This window comes from Trematomus bernacchii, unplaced genomic scaffold, assembly GCF_902827165.1.
Source record: "Trematomus bernacchii unplaced genomic scaffold, fTreBer1.1, whole genome shotgun sequence".
In the NCBI taxonomy this organism is placed as follows: domain Eukaryota; kingdom Metazoa; phylum Chordata; class Actinopteri; order Perciformes; family Nototheniidae; genus Trematomus; species Trematomus bernacchii.
This window is the reverse complement of record NW_022987531.1, coordinates 2,777,183-2,795,811: the sequence shown is the minus strand read 5'-3', so window position 1 is coordinate 2,795,811 and position 18,629 is coordinate 2,777,183. Positions and strand designations below refer to the sequence as shown.

Sequence of the window (18,629 nt, the reverse complement as noted above, 5' to 3'; positions counted from 1 at the left end):
TAACCTATAATAATATATGATAATGAATTATTTGATTTATATGTTGTATTCATATTCAAAATCTGCAAAGTAACTAAAGCTGTAAAATACAGTATATGTAGTGCAGTAAAATTACAATATTTGCCAACAAAATGTAGTGGAGTAAAGTATAAAGTAGCAAAAGGTGACCTTCCATCACTGACAATCAGCCAACAAGAACAGTTAGTAAACTGTGACATATGCAAGGAAAATACCAATAAATGTCAAGGAAATGCAGTCAGAATGTGTTCCAAATCAGAATAAAAGAGTAACAACAACCCCGTCGAGTGAATATCTCCCCCCCCCCCATATTAACATATTGCATTTCAGGCGTTTAGCTGACACTCTTAGTCAGAGCGACTGAGTGCAACAATAGCATAATCTGCTTAGTCTGCCAACATAAAGAGAAAAACTAAAATGGATAGCAGCCAGGCAGAAAGACAAAATTAAGTCTCTCTTTGTGGCACAGACGCTCATTAAGCTCTTATCAACATCACAGTCCGTTTGCTTTGTGATTTATTCTACATGAAGTGTACAAGACACTCTCACAGCATGACAGAAACAAATGACAACTCAGAGCAGACACAAGTTTTTACGCAGTTTTAAATGAATTGGTCACTCTTTTGAGCATTTTGCTTACATTATATGTTTTTTTTCAGCCAGTGTTTTATCCCTTTTCACCTGTAGTGGGTTGCAACATGTATGGAATTTTATTGTTGTATTTGTCACTTCAGTAGCACTTACACACAACAAACGTTTTAGTTTAATTCCTTTCTCTATTCTGAAGTATCCTCCTGATGGTTTGTTCATTCACAGCCTAGATAATATAACTTTATATATTTGTTAAAGGCTGTTGTATATGTATTAATACTAAGAAAGGTCCCAAATTCCATCTGTAAAACGTCACTGTAATAAAGAAGAAGATAGAAGATTACCCATTATTAATCCTTTTGGGGAAAATCTGTTTTTTGCGCAACACATGCGTCCTTTTCATTGAGAGGGGCCAGAGCAAAGACGCTAGCAGGTATTCTTGCACCAAGGAAAGGTATAGTGGCTTGATCAATCACATTGAACGTAATCTGCTAAGGGGCGGGACATCTCTAACAGCTTGACCAATCACAACAGAGCCGGCCAGCTAACCAATCAGAGCAGACTGGGCTCTGGTTTCAGACAGAGGGTGAAAAGAAGTGCTGCAGCACAGGCAGTATGAGAAAAATAAAGAGCTTTTTGAACATGAAAGCATGGAGACATGTCCCAGTAGAGACACTACATACTGATATGAACCAGAGAATGGTCATTATGTGCTCTTTAACTTACCGTAATCACATGTAGTGTCTCCCCTTGATCATTTAATTTGTTGTTGTATTAACCAGTTAAGCCCTGAGCCTGTTTTTCAGGTCTCAGGCTCGAAAATGACATTCCCAGAACAAATGATTATAACTTAACTTCTAAAAGGGGTAAATTAAATTTTAAAGTAAATTCAGATTGAACATAGTAAAAAAATGTAAATTATAGTGTCCGTCCAAAAAAAAAATTACTTATAGTGAAAACCACCCTTGAATAGTCCGCTTCTCTGGTGCGCACCAGACCTCAGTTTGTTACATTGTTTCATTTTTCAGAAGGTTCAGTTTGCGTTCACACGGGCAAAATTCAAACAGACTATAAACTTTAAACACAAGTCATGTGCTCGGAAATGCTGTTCAACAATTGGTCAGACATTAAGGGGGTAAAAACGCAAATCCCGGCAATTTCTACCGGAGCCTCCGCCATGGAGCATCGGCAGGTTATTTTCATGCTGTTGTTAATCTGGAGAGCAGATCAACAGCAACGGCGCATATGATTATATAATCAGACAACGTGCGATACAAAACATTATAACACATATAATGAGAGACGTTCTGCAGTAAGGAGGGGGTTTCACCGACGGCAGGTGTCTCTGACTTTTATGTATAGTTTTTATTTTGATAGTTGTTTTTACTTTACACGACACTGTTCAACACTTCATTCTGCTTCACTCTTTCGGCTTCGCTAACGATTTTGAAGACACCCGCGTTCTTGTGACACGTAAATACTACGCTTCCTATGTTTTGGTGCGGACTGCGTTCACACCAGCGATGAACCGCTCCAGAGTTCACTAGCAAGCGGTCCGAGACCACCTATTTTAGCGGACCAGAGTCCGGTTGTTTAGTTCACTTCAGAGGTCTCGGATTGTGTTCACACCGACCCAAATGAACCGCACCAAGCGGCTAAACGCACCAGGGTTCGATTCATCCGGACTATAAACGGCTGGTGTGAACGCACCCTAAAAGCTTTAGGAATCCAAACTATAACATATAATAAGTACCCTGTATCAAGATTGATGCAAAACAAGTGGAATTTGACCTTTTTAGAGAGATTTAGAAAAGAAAACCCACTTCTGGGGTCATTAGGGTGGGTTTTCCATATCTCTGGAACCCATCGGTCGATTTTGATGATTGACATCTCTTTTTAACCGTTAGAGCCAATAGAATCAAAGGGAAGTCCCTAAAATCCATCTAAACATTACCCATTGGTGAATGAGTGATGCGCAGCCAGAATGCCCCGGAACCGGAAGCTGCGATACACTCTGGTGGCTACCATTAGCAGCTAATATGAAATCTCTGTTTTTGACATAAAAATGGAATGATGGATTATCAGTAATCATTTCAAAGTGACACAGACACATTGGATTAACCATTGGATTAACCTTCAGCAGCGTTGTTATCGTTTTAATGCCATTGAACACGACTTTTGATCAGAATAACAGCTAAGGTGAGACGATCTCCCGTGAATGCTCCGTAATGCTACGTGTTGTGATGTCTGTGTTTGCTTCCCCTATATACTAATACCTATAGAATCTGTGGAATATCAGCTTTAATCTGATATCTTGTTTGTGCAGTTACGATAAGTAATAAGGGTATTTTTACCTTGAGTTCTGTGCTAAGCGCGTTAGCATTTTTTCGCTCAGGGCTCATTTAGACGCTTCCGGTGAAACTTGTGTTTTGTTTTGGTAAAAATGGTTCATATCGTCAGTTAGCTGAGTTTCTTCCCGTTAAGTGAGTATGACACATTAATAGGTTTTTAAATGTTAAGAAGCCCTGAGACACAGTTTCGTGAAAAAACACCCCGCAGGCCCCGGATTAGGGGCCTCTCGGGTTTAACAGGTTAAGAGACAAAACAAGCTATTTTAAAAACTGTTCACCCATTTAGCGTCTGTGTGTGAGCCAGCAGTGTTGCTAAATAAAGCACCCCCCCTCCTGTATCCCATAACCCTGCCAGCTCACTGTGAGTTTGTGTCTGTGAGAGTGATACACACACACACACACACACACACACACACACACACACACACACACACACACACACACACACACACACACACACACACACACACACACACACACACACACACACACACACACACACACTGTCTGTCTCTGTCATTGTCTCGGTGCGTAGCCAAGTGGGATATTCTCTGTGTGTTTATCCGAGGGCTGATGAGCCTGTCGGGGCCTGCGAGGGGTCGCGACCTTGACCCGAGCATTTATAAGCACGGTTGTAAAGCAGTGGCCCGAGATGAAATAAAAGCTTTGGGGACAGGACACCTGGGACATGTAGAGCTGTGGTGCAGACACTTAGTCCAACACTCAGCACTGAGCCCATTAAACACTCCCCTCTGTTTCTAGAGAGAAAAGGGAAGTGAAAAACAAGAATCCAAGACATCCATCCAAGTCTTTAAGAGCTTTTTTCACAATTCAACCTTAAGAGGGATTCATTCTTTGCCATTTTTGGAGGTAAAGTTAGATTTTTCCAGTAGATTACTTTATTGTAAACTAATAAAATACATAATTTCAAGTTTCCCACCGATTTATCCATCTGTCTATCCATCACTTACTACCCTCTACCTCTTGGTGTCAGGTACATCTACTGAAGTACTGAAAATATAAACATTTGGAGTATTTTTCGTTGTATGCAAAATGTTCTACTTTGCTACATGTTATAGGCACATATTGTATGTTTTGCTCCACTGCATGTTTTCGCTAATTAAAGTTACTTTTCATAATCACATTTTCAATTCTAAATATAATCACTATAAATAAATTAAGATATATTATTATACGTAGGATAAGCTACCAAGAAATATATTGAAAAATGTAAATGAGATCCACCTTCACAAGACACAGTATATAAGTGATTAACACATTATCTATAATGAAATGGGCCATAATGAGTACTTTTACTCTTGTGTAATATTTTGAATGCAGGACGGGGTACAGAGAAGAGATACAACATGATCCTGTTTGCTAGTTATCCGCATTTACATTTACAAAAACTGTTTTTTTTTATGCCCTGATAAGGTAATCCCTTTAAATGTAATCCATTACTTCCCAAGCCTGCTCATGGAGGTAACTTTAGCCTAATTAGCTAGCTAGCTAGCTACAGCTGGTTGTAATGTCAGATGGCATAATCTTTTTCTAGAGACCAGAAGCCAGCTTTCATCTACTTCTGAAATCAGGCAGCCATTGTTCAAAGAAAGAGTAATCATTTTGAGGATTAAAGCTGCCATCGTTATCATAGTCAACAGAAATCCTTGTTATTCTTTCAGGAAAAAGGACAGTACATACAATACATCTTTGGAAGGGAGGAAATGTCACCCAAATTGTTCCCAATAAGACCCCAGCCAGGCATAACAACATGCACTGACCAAATCAAATCATTACTGGAAAATAACAATATACTGGGTGATAATTGTGAGGTGGGTTTGTCACTGTGCAACACTTTCCCTTACAAGTCATTGGATCCATTGCTGACAAAAGTATTGATTATAGCAGCTTTAATAATAACTATGTCTCCTATTGCCTAACTTTGAAAGGTGGTGGAAGATAATCAAACCTGACTTGAATTTGCAGCTTGCACTTTGTAGCTAAGGGTAGAAAATCAAAGAGGACAAGTGGGAGCTGGGGAAAGAGGACTATAGACCTGAGCAATAAAATGCACCATCATTCTAGAGCAGACAGAGGAAAGGAAACAATGTCAGAGAGAAGGACAGAATGGTTTGGCCCTTTGGGGGAAAACCACATTCCAACAATTGTAAACAGCTTCATTTAATTTGGCTGCTACTGTTTTACTGGGAATTATTAAGTTTGTATTTGTCCCCGGAGCGATGTCATGGAAGGACAATAAACACTGGTGTTAATTACAGCTCAATGAATTGATGTCGCTGTTAAAAATAAATCAAGGCCTGAAGCATGAGCAAGAAATCCTGCTGAAGTGAAGCTTTTAAGTCACTAAGCTGATTTACAGACTTAAAAAGAAAGTCACACTTCACAGGGGTTTAGATCATCAAAAATAACCCTGCAAAACATCATCGTTCCAAAGGTCAAAGAGAAAAGCTCTTGAATCAGCGACAACAATGGTAAAAAGGAAAGCGTGTCCGGACATGTGGAGCTGTTTGGTGTGATGCGAGGCGCATGAGGAACGGCAGCCATGGCTATGTGGCTTGAGGTGTGAGGGAGTATGTGGACTGTTCTCCTGGGATGCATTATCATCATTACTGGGCTTATAACGCTGGCTGAGAATGTCAGCTGTTAGCCTCCAGAGTCTTTAAAACTACAAATAAAGCTGTGTTGAGCTACTCTCATCAAAATCCAGAAGACTTCATGCATCCGAGAGCAGAGGTTAGTCACAAAACAGTAAGTGTGGCAATGCCTTGTAAATGAAAAGTTAAAGAGACCCTGTTCTGCTTTCTCGAGTTTCCCTTTCCTGCAGTGTGTTGTATAGGTTTGTGTGCATGTCAATGGTCTGCAAAGGCTAGAATCCCTGTGTTCCCTCCAGAGGGAGTTGCTCTAGGTGAGCTAGGGGAAAAGAGTGCACAGGCAGTATGAGAAAAATAAAGACCACTTTGAATATTAAAGCAAGTTAACATGTCACTGTAGAGGCACAAAGTACAAATAACATGTCCTCTAAAAAGTCAAATGACTACTGGTAACAAGTCAATGTAGTATGTCCTAATACTGCCCTGACAGACGGCAACCAAGCTGCAGCTTTAAGCTATTAAAAACATTCCACACTAAAAAAGGGCATTTCAAAAAATGTCATTGTTTCATATTATTTATTCACAGCACTGTCTACCAATTTTCCGTCTTTGCCATATTCTAGTAGCTCCTCCATTTCCATCAAACATTACATTGTGAGAACGCAGTGTCCATTAACGGCACATTCAAAAATCAAGTAATGTGATTATGCATGCTGGTGTTTTTAAGTATGCTTAATTTAAGTATTTTTTCACTGTCTGTGCGCTACATACTTGAACACTTTTTGAGCGTATTAAAAGTTGAAATGCCTTGTGTAACACCAGAATGTTCTGTTTCCAGGATCCAAGTGAAGTAAAAGCCTAGTTACACCACCATCCTCACTGAATGGGAGACAGTGGAGCTAAAAATCCCCCAAGGTCGTCACACCTGAACACTAAGACCGGATATACAGGGCAGAGGTCTGGACTTACTGCTGCAGGAGATACTGACTCTATCCGTGATGAGTCCCCACCTGATAGGTTCAGTTATCTGGGGCCTGCCAGGAATCCAGGGACACCGGTTTAGGGGGCATTATCATAATAAGCAAATTAGAATTATGCATCCACCAAACAGTCAAGTTGTAGTTTACATCCATGACGCTCCAATTTGATCCCATCAGATTTGTGTTAAATTGTCAATATTACCATATGAATGATTCCATTATGGCCAAAAATATAATTCTAATCAGTTCAACCTTGAGAAATTTGAGCAAGATATCAATACATTCCCTGCAGGCTTCCTGAAAAAATATTGGGTTCATGCAAATGTTATGTACAGACTGACGTAAATCAATATTGTTTTGAAAATCTATGAAAAGTCCTGTGTTGCATCACTGTGGACTTTTTTAGCATGACATGCTAACAGGGTTAACTGGCACCAGATCTGTAACTAAAAAATGATTAATAAGGCAATCAACAACAAAGTTATAATATTGATAATGCATTCATTTTGATAGGCATTTTATAACCAAACATGGCAAAACGTATCTGCTCCTAGCCTCCTTATTGTACACATGTTCAGGTGGTTCATTGGCCAAAACAAGCAGTTTGAATATATTGATGGCCATTTCTCCTTTTTAATATTTTCTCCTTACAGATCAAATGATTGGATATATAAAAACTGTATTACATTTGATTAAATGGAAATACAATTAGTAGTGAGTTGGAAGTCTGAAACAATGAATACATTATTTTGTATCAATTATTCATTTAGTTGCAGCCCTACTAAATAGATGAGTACCACAACAGCTATACAGACGCTAATGCTGTGTCTTGATACCTGCCTTTGCTTCTTTTAGTGTATTCTGAATTTTACCCTCAATGGTCACCATCTTTGCTACTCTGTAAAGTGTTTTTGAGTTTCAGGAAAGCACTATATAAATAAAATGTATTATTATTATTATTACATGGGGAAGGGAAGAGACCACCACATTGGGGAAAATGGAAGTCGAGGATGCCGCACAGGCTGCCATTGCCAAAATAAATAAATTAACAACTGTGGTTCAATCGTTGCAATGCTCAGTGTTGTTCCAATTTGCCATTTAAAATAAGAAGAAAAATGTTGTGATAGTCTTTTCCGGTAAGTGCACAACAGCTGTGTTTGATTTGAGACATCACTACCCTGTTGAAGAGCTAGTGAAGATGAGGAGCCTGTTGAGCCCCCACTTAAAACTAAACTGTTAACATCCTGCCCCGATTGACCTTTTACTTTCACTGTATGTTCATATCTGGACTTGCAGTTTCTATATTTATTGTATATATATATATTTATCATATTCATAATTAATAATATCTGTATATATGTGAACTATGTTTTATTTAATATTTACAGTCAAACCTTTTGTTGTATTGTCATTCTAAATATCCTTGATTGAACTCTTATCTGTCCATTCCTATGTTTTACTCTTATTACTGTTACTGCTAAGACACTTGCATTTCCCTAGGGGTATCAATAAAGGTTTGTGTTATTTCAGTGTACTTCAGTAAAGTGTACTTACGGGGTATCCAAATTGAGACACAGCATATCAAACAGACATCTCAACCAGAAGTTTGAAAGCTTCCACAGCAGCCACAGCAGGACAGCAGTAGCCTAGAGGTTTTAAAAGAAACTTGCTGAAAGTGATAAGAAACAACCCTTTCTTCACAACTACTACAGAGGCAAGGTGCTGCACAGCTGCTCAGAGGCCAACAATGGAGGAACTGCCATTTTATGAGGCAGCATATACAGCAGCATGAAAGTAAAGAAGGGCAAAGCTTCTGCTGAGCATGCAGAACCCTCCGCCGGACAAATAAAGGTTAAAGCAGGCGGAGCTGTGAGGAGAGAATAGAGAGAATGAAGGATGAAGGGAGACTGTCCCTTTCAGCAGATGATAGGCCCAAAGAAGAAAGAAGAAGTGGAGGTTGGACCATAGGGTGCAGTGAACAGATTGTTCATATGGCTCCAAGAAGCAGCATTTAAGCTCTAGTGGTGATGTGGGGAAAACTTCTGCAGCACATCCAGTACAGGCAGATATTCGGGTCTCTTATGCTAGGTCTTGATTCAGATACTTCCCTTGGAACACTGCCATGTACTACATAGTGAACACTTGCGCACTGTGTACTGTGTCTATTAGAGTTAACTTAAAACCTCATATGGCTGCTGGGCCCTCTCAGGAAGTGACTTTTGGACGAGTTAGCTAGCTAGCTAAATAGCTAACTACCTATCTAGCTAACAACTGTTGTCGTCGCCAATCATGGCACCAACAATTCATTACAGACTGCTCAATTAACACAATGAAAAGATTTCATTTTGACAACAGTATTGCGGTGCGTTTATCAAATAGTGAAAAAAAACACACATGTACAACTTTTAATTGTATATTGCTCACCGCAGCAACTTTTTCACTGTTAGGGCTACTCATAGTGCACTGCATTCTGCCGTGCTTTGGAACACACCTATGCACTCAGAACAGCGAATGTAGGTAAAGCACTACACAAATAGAGACACAGCATTGTTGTGCTTGCTCAACTAACCTGGTGTTATTTGAAAAAAAAGATTTGATTGATTTCTTAATAGAAGTCCATTTGTATTAAACGTTTAATTAAAGGGATTGAACAAAGGAGTCCAATGGAGGTGTTTCAGGCAGGGGGGAGTGTGTGGGAAAGAAACTCCCTCTGGGAACACAGACCATTTACATGCACACAAACCTATATAACACACTACAGGAAAAAACCCAAAAAGCATAATAGGGTCTCTTTAAGTGACTTTAGTGTGTTTTGTTTGTGGTATGAAAGCAAGTAAACCAACCGCGGGATTGATATCCATTAAAATATTCTACTGATTAACTAATCATGTTTCCATGTAGCTGGACCAAATGAACCAAACCACCCTAAGCCCCATCAAAAGCAGTTGTATTTGAGTGTTACATTGTCTCCTATACATGCACATTATGTATAGATCTTACTGTGCTGTGCAACACATTGTAAAGTTGCAATTCCCATGGTGACCCGGCTGTCATGATGACTGATAGGCCATTGGCGTAGCTTGCGGCTCGATCTAAACACCTCTTCCCTGTTGTACTGCTTCCTTGCAGAAGCCACCAGCAGAATGCCAGCTGGGGACAGGAGCAGCCTGCACAAGATGTGATGCCTCCACTCTAGTTATTATTATTATTGCTATCACATTACATCACAGCACCACTGGCCACTTCATTACTGCGTTGGGGGGGGGGCAGGGTAACGTGACCGGCCCTCTGACAGCGCAATTCATTCCAGAGAGGCGACAACATCAGCATGCAGCATTGTCCTCTAGCCTCTAAAGCAGCTAAACAAGCCTCTGATCCGCTGTTAGTGTTGTAGTTACAACTTTAATCCGGGATCCTCCCTCCCCATGCCAAAATCAGATTATGAGAGTCAATTACACTTGATCCATAATCTCAGCGCGCAGGCACAGTGGGTACAAGGTTATCAGCCCAAACAAATGGGAGAGGATTTACAGAGTCTTGTTGTAAAACTGCACAACCTGTAGAAACTCTTTGGAATTGAATGCCGTTTGCTTTTATTGATGCCGTTCAAACCGCAGAATCTGGAAGCCAATCTGTGACATTTGTCCTTGCAAATGTGCCGCTTGTAATCACATTGGTGCATGCAAGAATGCGCAAACAGTGTGGGGGAAAAAGGGAGGAAAAGGGAGAAAGAGGGAGTAGGAGGGAATAACTAAATTAGAATCCTCTGGTGAACAGCCTGCGGCTCCGGCTCCCATCCAGCCCGTATTTTATCACCCTTGAGTGGCCGCGTGAACGCTGGAACAGAACTTGGAGTGAGTGTACAAATCAAGCCCTCACAGCACCGGATAACAGGTGGGGGGGGGGGGGGCAGGGCTGTTTCTTCCTATAGGCGGACTATGCAGATGCATAGGGCCCCCGCGGCCACTAGGGGGCCCCCAAGCTGAAAGTTCAGGTTCAGCCTCAATATATTTGGAGAGAATTCAAGTTAGCCGTCTTTATTTGTAGACAGCCCCCTCCTGTGTTTGGTGAAGCATTATATGCTTAAAATCAAATGTAGGATACAAACACAACTAAACTGCAATGATAGCAAAGCTGTGGCTTGTGTTTTGGGGTAATAAAGTCCAAATCATCGTTGGGCTGTCAGCCAATGAGTGACGTCTGAGGAAGATGAAAAATGTAAATTATATATTGTTGAGAAAATGCTGCATCTCTTGCATTTATTGACGTAGAGGAGCCTTATTGTAAGTTTCAATTGCTTGGTTTTCGTGAAATTAGCCTGTTTTCATCTTAAAGTGTAACAGATTGATGCATCTCCACAGATCATCTTAAAGGCTTTGGAATCCCCCCCATTGTAGTTAAAAAACTTTAAAAACTAGGGCCCCCAAACAGCATCTTGCATAGGGCCCCCAAAAAGCTAGAAACGGCCCTGGGGGGGGGGACGGGACAGGACAACGGTGGGACGGAATAACCTCTGGACTTCAGTCAGAAACGGTCATGCTCCATTAATGCAGGTCATCAATGTTTCACCTGCACCTGGTGGCTGTCACCAGAGGCAGTTATATGCCAATTTGACTGGGGGGGGGGGGGGTCAAATACTTAGTTACAATTTTACTTTTTTTAACTTTTTTTAAAGATACTTTGACCCATGAACCTTAATGCAGTTTGGGGTATTAAATATATTAAATATGCAGCAAAACTTATTTTAATTTAATTTCTTAACAGTTGTTGGTAATCGTTTCAGTAACTTAGTTACAATTTTAATAAATTATATGATCGGAAAAAAACAAAAACACAAGCACACTTGCTGCAACACTTTCACACATTGTATTATTATAGTTTCTTTGTTTGGGGGGGGGGGGGGGGCACTGGCCCTTAATAGTGTTTATTTGTCAGATAATCTACATATTTTTATCTTTCACATTCAACTTGTATACATTTACGTTTGTTTATTTTCTACTCTTTTTATTGTTCAAATGATGTGCATTGCCTTGTTTTAACATGCTGCTGTAACAAAATGGGATCAATAAAGTACATTTTATTTTATCTTAAATGTAAGGAGTAAAATATATAAAAAGATTGTATTGGAAAAATAGTGGAGTAAGGTACTGATAACAGATAGTAAGTACAGTAAAGAAGAATGTGTACTTCACTACTTCCAACCTCAGGCAAACAAAACCCTCCGTGAAACGACCAATCAAATCCTGTGGAATCAAACCAGCAAACATCAAGAGCTGATGAAGAACCTCGCCTGCCTGGAAACACGAAGCCCCTCCAGATGAGGCTCAGATTTAGGTCGTGTTGAATTTATCTCATCAAACATCAAGGGGCATTGTTTCATTAGCATTAATTCCTCAGATAAGAAGTGTCGCATTGAGCTTTAGGCTACATACATTCCTGCACAACATTTATTGTAATCACTGTTCTGTGGAGATATTCCAAAGTGTGACTATCAATTAAAGGAGTCGTGTGCACTGCTCCACCTTGCAAACACGAGTACAATATCACAATTCACTGTAGGCTCTCCACAACTGGAACAAAGAGACGTATGTACTGCGCTGCTACCAACAGAGGGAATCAATAGGAACAAATGTGAAGGCAGGGAGGAGAACGCTTTTTAATATGAGAAGGAGACACGGCTTGATTCTAATCTCTGTCTTCCTTAGATTTGTATTTATCCAGGGAAGATTTACTGAGCTTGATGCCTCCTTTCACATATATTTAAACACAGTGGAGCAGGGTGACGGGTGTTTGCTGAGTGTGTCAACTCAAAAGCTCCCTGACACACTGACATGTTTCATGTAGGATTGGGCTTTTTATCAGAACATACACTAAACTGCCAGTTTATCTGGTACACCGATCTAAAGCTAGCGCAATCTAATGCAACAGTGCTGCAACAAATCCTCAAGGTTACAACAGTCAGTGTTAAAATGATGTAGAGAGGGGGGGGGGGGTAGTATTATATGTTCCTGTTTTTAACATTACAGACTGAAGTATGCGACTGTTATTTGCTTTACTTTATCCAATTAAGAATTTTATTCTCATTAAAAATACTCTATTTGGGGGGGGGGGGGTTCCCTTCCCTGTAGTGTGTGATAGGTTTGTGTGCATGTAAATGGTCTGCAAAGGCTAAAATCCCTATTCCCTCCAGAGGGAATTTCTCTCCCACACACTCCCCCCAGCCGGAAACACACCCTAATACATCCAGTAAATGATAGTATATACTGTAATAAATAGTTCAAACTGACCCATATATAGTAGTGTATCATAAAAATATGGTTAATAACTGACCAAATGCTCATGTAAGCACAATGGGGATACAACGCAAAAACAGGCGATGTATTAGCTTCTGTCTTTAATGAATCCAGCTATTTTGCCAATCTGAAAATCCCAAATCCAGATTTTTCAGAAAACACTATATTCAAGCCACCATCCTGCTCCTCTATATGTTAAACAACATGTGTGTGTGTGTGTGTGTGTGTGTGTGTGTGTGTGTGTGTGTGTGTGTGTGTGTATGCGTGCGTGTGTGTGTGTGTGTGTGTGTGTGCATCACAGGGAGAGAGAGAGAGCGATGGTCTGTAGCTGCTGTCTGAGAGGGTGACTCATCTCTTCCAATCGCTGCACGCCACAGGATGCTCAACAGCCCGGTGCTCTGTGTGTGCTCACATGTGTGCACGTACGCTCAAAGAAACGCCTCGGCTGTCTCACACACCGCTCACGCTCTGCTCCCAGCATGCTGTTCTGCACACAGAGCGGCAGCATACATTACACCGGTCCACACCGCGCTCCCTGGCCGGTCGATACTCCGTACCACAACATGCCGTTTTTCTCCCAGATGAGAACAGGGCAGCGCTCCACAGGTTCTGCTCTTAAAACACTTCAAGAGAATGCTACACCATCAATGCAAACAGCCTCTCTAACAGGAAGCAATGCTCTCTGGCAATGGAGGTCTCAGTGGATGAATAAGCGTGCGTGTGCCTGTGTGCAGCTCTTGCAAACACACTGTTGCTATCCACCATTTCCACACACTCTTTCTCTGGTAGCAGTCAAATTCAAAAGGAAAAGACGGCCGCGCTTCAAGAGAATCCAACTGCACTTACACTACCCGCTGTAATTATGTTGCGCCAGCGGATGCTATTAACGTGCGTCTGCAGTGGGGAAACAATCATTTCCTATACAGCGGACTACTATAAGAGCATCTACATACTTTGCACCGTCCGCTATTATGGTCGTGTTGTATGCGTGGTCTATATGAACGTGGACAACATTGCAACAACAGTATATTCTTCATTAGGTTGGAATTGAAATAAAAAAGTCAAGTAAAGCTTATGGCTGCTCACCCTCGCCCTACACGTATTATTCCACATGAATCCCAATACGTGTGATTGTATGAAAATATGAAAAAATAAATAAAATATTATGCAATATACACAGAACTTGTGAGACCTCCACATCTATCGACATTCAAACATGTTTTAAAGTGTTTTTAATGTCCTTAAAAGTTTTAGAAAAACCCCATACAGCTCAGTAAACATTATGAAATGTTACTTTATTTGATCATGTTACATTCATATGTCCCCCTTTTATTAAAACAAAGCACTTAGGCAAGTTTTCATGATACGTCTTTCTCGGACATGATCGTGAACGGCCAAATGTTGTGTCACGGTGAATGTTTTGTGGGTCAGCATTTTCCCCTTTCCTTTCCTAAAGGATGTTCCGTTGTATCCTAAGCTAAAGGAAATGATAAAGACAGCATCAAAGCTTCTATCCTATCATCTAGAGAATCCAAACAGCTCTTATCATGGCTGCCACTGAGGTACTTCTGGGTTATTTCACTTGGTTAGGAACCTTCCTAGGCAAAATTAACAATTTGATCGCGACCTCTGTGTCCTGTTCAACCCTGTAATAGCCCTCAGTGCTGGCTGATAACATGACAAGTTACAAAAAGCTGTGGAATGTCGCACATTTAATGGCTCTGTCTGAATGTGCATTCGCAGATCATCATTTCTGTGAAAAAACAAAATAAATACCTTTGTTGGGAAGTGTTACCAGTGTTGGACTGCCATGCTCTCTAACTGCCAGCATTATACACCGTAATAGAGGGGGTGGATGCTGTTGAATGAAAGCAGTCAACCGTGCAAAGAATACATGCAGGCAGAATATGTTACGCATCTAACAACTCGTAGCAGGGACAAATATGAAAAGCACTGATAGAGGAGATATAAAGATGATGGTTGTACGGACAAAAGGCATGGAGACAGAGAAGGACAGATATGTACATCATTACTCCTTCCACCCAGCAAGACACTGTATGATCCCCAAGCCTTTTCCCCGTCCCTCCACCCCCCAACCGCAATGCAATTTTCCTCCATTTTTGATTATAGATTGCACGCCGTGATCTCAGCCCGGTTCCATTTTACCATCTGACAGTGGTGCTGTCTGTGCCATTTAGACGTAAGTGGACGCTCCATCTCCTCCACGGGCAATTTACATGTTTGCATCTCGTCAGTGCCATTTGTAAGGCCAATGCAAAATGTCAAAAAGGGGGGGGGGATTCAGTGCCTGGGTTAGTTTTCACCTTTGATACCAGAGTGTATCGCTCAATCAGCCACAGAAATGCCAGTCTATGGATGGGTTATTATTCACTCCAATAGACATGTTTTTCAGATTTCTTTCCCTTACTGTCAAACACATGGCAGCAGTACACATGAGCTCATACCAAGATGGACACACTTGAGGATACAACGCCACTCAACACCCCAAAAGGGGAAGACATATCGTATAAAAGGACCTTTACTGTCATCCATCTATGTGACATTGTAGTATTCTGTAACAACAATCAATTATCTTTATGCTAATTTCCAGGTTCATATTAGTATGTAGTGTCTCTCCTGTGACATGTCTCCATGCTTTAATGCTCAAAAAGCTCTTTATTTTTCTCACACTGCCTGTGCTGCAGCACCTCTTTTCACCCTCTGTCTGAAACCAGAGCCCAGTTTTAGACACTGAAACTGGCTGGTCGGCTCCGTTGTGATTGCTCAACCTCTTATGCGGCTTTCACACCAGCGCTTTTCCCTTTCTAGCTCCGAGCTAGAGCTTTTCTGGTTCAGCTACGGTTTCCCTTTTCTGCTCCCGCTTTGTTCACACCACTTAGAGCCGGGATGGTGCTGCCGCTGCTGCGTCATGACGTCACCGTTTACATCGCTGATTTGCTCCCCAACGGAGCTCACAACAACAACAACGGGGGACTGCGTCGGGTCGATGATCGTGTTACTTTTAATCATACGAAGCCAGATTAAATTAAATAACGACTTCTCCAACCTTATACTTTTCTCCAGAGTGCCGTGGTTCATTGTTTATTAATGTGTTTCAGGGGCATTTACCGACCGCTGCAGTGCTGGCTGCTCTTCAACGGGAGTTTATTCTCCCGTTAGCTCCGGGTTAGCTCACACGGCTCTAAAGTATTCACTGTCTGACTGTCACACAAGCAGCTGATACATATCCCCAGTTCCCCTGAAGTGAATGTGTGTCAGTCTGAATTGACGCTGTTTGGCATCACAACGCTGTTATGAAAGTTTCTCTGGTATAACATGGGTGATGTTAGCATAGCAACCGAAGCTAAACTGACTACTTGCTAAGCCGTTTTCTACAGGCACATTTTACCGGCGTATTTTTCATTATGATTCTACTTGTGATAGTCGGACATGACAACCTGTGCAGCCCATGTATTGATTCCATCCGATAGCTGCTATAATAAAAAACAAAACGTCTGCCTGCTCTCCACAATGATCAATAACAGCGAACGGATGGCCAAAGTAAGGTACAAATAAACAGAATCACACGAAGCCTGGTTAGTGTTGCCTGACTTTATAAAGTGTGTTTTTTTTTATAAGTGTGTGGTTGCCTTCTAGTCACTTTGCTCAGCGCTACTGCTTGTAGGCAGGCATGATGAGACTCTTCAGTCGACCCATGTTCAGGGGAGGTGGGTTTAGTTTCCTGCACGCCTCGACGTAAGAGAGACGTAAGCGACGCCGCCTCTAGCTCCGAAGCTCTTGCTTCTAGACCGACAATTTGTTGGAGCTGGAAGTGAACCGGATTCCGGAGCTAAGAGGCGGCGCCGCTGCGATGTGAAGAGGAAAAACTGGTACTTTTCAGGCTCTAGCTCCGAGCCGGAGCTGAAAACGCGCTGGTGTGAAAGGGGCATTAGAGATGTCCCGCCCTTTAGTCTATCACACTCTATGTTGGAGCACTAGCCAAAAGAAGCACAATACACAGTGATGTCACTATGTTACGCAAGTAAACATATTTCAGGCAGGGGGGAACTTTGAGATTTTAACCTATAACACAATACAGGAAAGAGACAACCCCTAAAAGCACAATAGGGCCCCTTTAATATTATTGTTCCATATCTTCTACATCCTTTTCCACCTCCAGCGGCTGTTGAACACCCAGCTGTCCAACGGGAGGAACATATCTTGAAATAGACTCTCCTGAGGTTTCTGCCTTTCTTTTCTTTAGGTTATTTGAGGAATAATGTGATTTTGGGCTATGCAAACAAATCCAACTTTTGACGCCTCAGACAGTTTCTCTACTTTACTGTCCTTTTAAAACCTCTACCTCTGCACACATGTACTGCTCTGAAGTTTTCCAGACAACTCTAGACGGTTGAACCAGGCAGACTCTTTAGGGTCAGTTTATAGTGTAAAGTCTGACCATTGAACCCATGTGTAAATAGAGAACTCCTGATGACTAAGTTGGTGTGCTGTATCCAAGATTAAAACAAGCCAAACAAGGGTGGGTGAAAAAGAAGGGCAATCTATACGAAGACACCCATACAAATGCCTAACTATCTGCCTTTAAGGAGCAATCACTAAATTGTCTGGAAAAATTCAAGAAATAGCTAAAGACAAAAAGGACGATCTGTGTATCTGATATCTGTGTCATGTCCTGCCTTCTGCACTCTGCCCAGGCACCACGCCTTGGTCTCACCAAATGGAGTATTTCCAGTAAGTGAGAACACTTCTGACAAAAGAAGTGCCTGTTGTGTGCTATATGTGTGAACGGGGCACACTGTGCAGAGTTGATATGAGTCTTAAACATTGTCATGGCCCATTTACAGTCCTGAACGCAGAAGCACTATTTACATATGATCAATCATATAGTAAATAAAGATCGATCTAAGAAAGTTGTAATCCTCCTTCAAAGATTGGATGAGCCATCACAAACAAATCCCATAAAAAGATCAAAACCACAGTCAATTTGATTCCTCAACTTAGTGTGTTCTATAGGTTTAGTGCATGTCAATGGTCTGCAAAGGCTAACATCCCAAAGCTCCCTCCAGAGGGAGTTCCTCTCCCACACACTCCCCCCCCCTGCCTGAAACGACTCCATTGGAATTATTTGTTTACTTTTGTAACAAAGTGACATCACTATGTAACACTCGCGCTTCTATTGGCCAGCGCTCCAACACATTGTATGTGATAGGCTTAGGGGTTGGAAATGTCTAATTGGTTGACCAATCACAAGAGAGCCGGCCAGTTAACCAATCAGAGCAGACTGGGCTCTGGTTTCAGACAGAGGGTGAAAAGAGGTGCTGCAGCACAGGCAGTATGAGAAGAATAAAGAGCTTTTTGAACATTAAAACATGGAGACATGTCCCAGTAGAGGCACTACATTCCAGAGATGGAGTACTCGAGTCCTGGACTCGGACTCCAGTGCCGATTTTCGGGAATTTAAGGCTGCTGCCTACTTGTTAAAATTCATGGTTTTTACTATTGTGCCATCAAAACACACAGTTTAAGATGAGAAAGAATGGGAAATTGTGACCAATTTGTAATGTTGGCTCTAAGCAATGGCATGCCCGATGTAGCCAAGAGAACCCTTTTCTGCGGGGATAATAAACATACATGTATCCATATCAGAGCCTGAGATAATCCAAACTGTGTGACCTGTGAGTATAAATGTGAAGGGCTCTTAATAAACCTTGCCTAAAGATATATCCCTCTGCCTGTCATGTTATCGCTTTCCGTTCGAATAAC

The 18,629-nt window shown here is 41.4% G+C and overlaps 1 protein-coding gene across 1 annotated transcript in view; it reads right to left on the bottom strand.

Moving 5' to 3' along the window:
• The window catches only part of LOC117475406 (adhesion G protein-coupled receptor A3), a 306,450-nt gene that overhangs the window by 55,359 nt on the left and 232,462 nt on the right, over positions 1-18,629 (bottom strand).